The 4008-nt window shown below is 33.5% G+C and overlaps 1 pseudogene; it reads right to left on the bottom strand.

Annotated features, from left to right (window-relative positions):
- Positions 1 to 585: 585 nt before the first annotated feature.
- LOC143606037 (protein HEAT INTOLERANT 4-like) lies at positions 586 to 2822 on the bottom strand (annotated as a pseudogene).
- Between the last annotated feature and the right edge of the window lie 1186 nt (positions 2823 to 4008).

Genomic DNA, 4008 nt, shown 5'->3' with positions numbered 1-4008 from the left:
TTTATAGTTCGGAAGAGATGAAGAAATTAAATACGAAAGACCGAATGTCATGTCAGTATTGAGAGGATAGGTATTACAAATTGTCATGTCGTCCTGAAACCTGCATGTTATTCTAATCATATTTTAATGTTAATTATGAAAAGAAATATTTAATGTTGGTCCTGTTAAGGCAGTTAACCTTATGAGAATACATTAAGGTGGATCTAAGGAAGTTGGTGTTACAAAGACAGATTGTGAGAACTTCAATATAGAAATTAGTTTTCATTGACGAGTATGCCGAAATGGTCGTACGTTGCATGTTTCAAAAGAAAGAGTTTTTAGCTGACATTTTATGAGTCTTTTAGTGCTGAAAACGACGAATATGGAAAACAACGACTATGTTCGGAGATGTTCTATCATTTGATACTCCAGTCTAATGGTAAGTTATATTTGAACCCATCATCTCACACTTTTTGAGAAACAAACACCATAATGCATTTACTAAAAAGAACAAATTAAATAGACTAATATTCATATATAAAATGATCAAATAGTCTGCTCTTATCCAACTCTCATTCATTGATAAAAAAACACTAAGATTGCTGCTCAAATTACTTGATGTGCCATGCCATAATACCTATTTATGAATGGTTCCTGCATGCCAATATCAATTTCAAAATGGATCCAAATTGTTAACTTCAAAGTAAATGTAAAGAAAAATATAAATTTTAATAAAGGAGAAATAGGCGAACCTTGACACTGGAGATATCTGGTGTATCAGGTGTAGCAACAGGATAGAATTTATAAAACTTCATGTTCTGAAATGCAGCCACTCTCTCTTCACCCAATTCTCTGTTTTCCCTTTCCGATAAACGCTCCCTTAATTTATAAACCTCGTCTTCTCATATACGTAAATGTAATATTTAATTAAACAAACTACCTCACGGTTAGCTCTCTTTCTTTCTCTAACCCTTTCCTTCACAAATTCCTAAATCACAACAAAGGAAGAAATGTTTTTATTAATAAAGACATTAAATGAAGAAAACAAAGTTTTAACTACTTGGTTGAGCTTTACCTTGAAGCCATCCTTTTGATCTTCAGACAGGTCTCCTCAGAAATAAGATTATTAGTGAACTCCTATAAAAGATAAAAGTTTTCATGTTTACAAGTAAAATTATACTTAATAAAGCAATAGAATCATATAAAGAGAATGAGGGCTCACCTCAAGATCATCAAATTCCCAATCAAACCCACAGACAACCTATATAAGTTCATAAAAAGAAAAAATGAAAAGAAAATTGGTGCTAACCTCACTCAAACATTATGGTATGAATGCAAGGAAAAATAAACAACTAAACAAGCGCTTACAGGTGCTGGTTCGACTGGATACATAATCTGCTCAACAGTATTCGGTACAGCCTCATCTTCCACTAAGGGATTATGAATGTCTGCCAAGAAAAGGAAAAAAAAATTCACTTATAAGAAGATGATTTCACCTTCCAAGACATAGCATATGTTCCATATTGCAGTGTATAATGTGCAAAATTGTGTAGTAAAAGTATTTGTCTGCATATGTACTTACACGGCACGCAGTATCCAAACTTCTTGATGTGCTCTAGCTTCAAATGTTTTAAACCAGCCCTGTGCCACATCAGATAGTCAACAACATTATCTACCAAACTGCAAACAAGCATTAAGATGGATACCTTCTTTGGACACAGTTAAATACAAAGATTTGGGTTTTAAGTCTTGCAGCGGAACGATCCCTGTAAACACAAGATTTATATCAGGCTAAACGGTTATGATCATTAATTGGAATTGATCAAATACGGCTTTCAATATGAAAGAAAACGGCTACCGTTTTCCTAGTGGAATGTATGGAATCCAATCCATTCTCATCTTCTTCATGTCAACAATTTCTTCACGCGCCATTTGTATAGAGGTATATACAATCTTATCAGAAGGAGGAAACGGCGACACAACCTGTTTAATTGTACAAAGAAAAGTTTATTTAAAAATACAAAACTAAAATATTAGAATTTAATCATAAAGTAGGTTATTTATTTTATGTAATTATTATTATTGTATATTAATTAGGGTTTATAACGGTTGCTGTATATAACCGTTCTTAGTATTACCGTTGATTAGAAGCGATGTTTTCTGTATAAATAGGGCTATTCTCTTGTAAACATCAAATATGTTCTATCAATAAAATTAAGTTCACATATATTTGGCTGTTTATTTGCTGCACATACTTGCAGCAGAATTCTCAATTTCTTGTATTCAATCTGATTGTCCAACATAAAAAACAATGAAAAGAAAATAATATATTCTTTACCGCAACAACTACGGGTATGTAGGTTATTTTTGTAACATCCTGCAAATGGATTAATTGTGCTGCAACAAAGAAAGAGAAAAAACAAGTCACATATATAGAAGGCAATCGGTACACTTGAAGATGTAGACTTTCTTCCCACCCTCTTCAAATGCATCCTGAATGATTTGAATTGAATAATATATTATAACAAAAAAACATTAAAAGATAATCAATGCAATGCAATGCAACTCACTGAGAGTTGAATTCAGAGAGGGAGTCAATGTTTTCCCACTGTCAATACACAACCAATATAACCGAACCATATCATATCATATCATATATACCTCGGTTCCTCCTGCAATAAAACAAAATAATAGAGAATTGAGCCATCAAAACAAATATCTCATCTTACCAATTGACGTTGATCTTGGAAGAAGTGAGGCTCTGATTGATCAGGCCTTGAACGTTTGGGTCTTCTACCACCATTAGCATTAGCATTGGTGTCGTCGATACGGCGTTTGGCCATTGTGCGTAAATCTAATGAATTTATAGACACAGTTGGTCGGTTTGGCGGGGAGCGATATTTATGGTTATGGAGCTTCACTTATACGCTATGCTATATATTTATTATATATTTCCGGAGGTGAAAGTTTTAATTATTAATTTTAATTAATAACATTAAATTGAATACTTATTATTTTAATATCGAATCTACAATTTCTCATTCATGGTCATTTTTTATTCAAAGGGCTTCTATTGTTCATTCGGGCTTCCACCCCAGTGGCGAAGCTTGATCATAGTCATAGCGATGATCAAAGTCACAGAACAAAAAATTTTTGGGTTGGAGATTCAGTTCGGGTCGAGTCATACAATGTGACACTTCGCTAGCAGGTCTTTTTCCTTACAATGCTTAATTATGATTTCTTAGCGTTGCTTTCCACACGATTAAATTTTTTTAAGTTTAATCACGACAAGTCTAACATAGGCCCGCATATGCACGATGCATTGCATATATAAGCAATTTATTTTTATTTAAATTACTCAAAATTTTGGATTAGTTTATACGAACATGGACGTTGGTGATATTATTATTTTTAAACAACTCGAATTTATATTTAAACGAACTGGGAGGTTTGAATTCTGTGTTATACGGCTATATTTTATAATCATTTTTATAAAGCATCCGAACATCGAATACAAAATGGTTCTTCAAATGTTTAGGGTTATTACAAGCCACATATAAAACCACTCGTGAGAACGCAATATTACAAATCAGTGCGGTCGTGTTCTTTAACACTTAGAAAAATTACTAAACACAATTAAATTCAACGACTTATAATTTACTAATAAACTAATTATGTGAAAGACCCGATCTTAACTTTAATTCCCAAGGTGAAAGACCCGATGAGCTTGGTGGATTTTAGGCCGATCAGTTTAATCGGCTGCATAAATAAAGTGATTTCCAAAGTTCTCGTGATAGCCCTCTTATTTTGAATGAAATTGTATCTTGGTTGAGGAAAGTAGAGGTGCACAAATCGGTTTTTTTAAAAAAACCGGTTCGGTTATTAACCGGACCGGTTTTTTTGGCCCGGAAAAAAACCGGTTCGGTTAATAACCGGACCGGTTAATAACCGGTTTTTGTGTGTCAAAACCCTAACCGGTCTAACCGGTTAGGACCGGTTTAGAAACCGGTTAGAACCGGTTAATAAACC

This window comes from Bidens hawaiensis, unplaced genomic scaffold, assembly GCF_021521415.1.
Source record: "Bidens hawaiensis isolate Kalapana, Puna unplaced genomic scaffold, B.hawaiensis_p1.1 tig00072691_1, whole genome shotgun sequence".
NCBI lineage: Eukaryota > Viridiplantae > Streptophyta > Magnoliopsida > Asterales > Asteraceae > Bidens > Bidens hawaiensis.
This window is presented reverse-complemented; position numbering and strand designations above follow the sequence as displayed.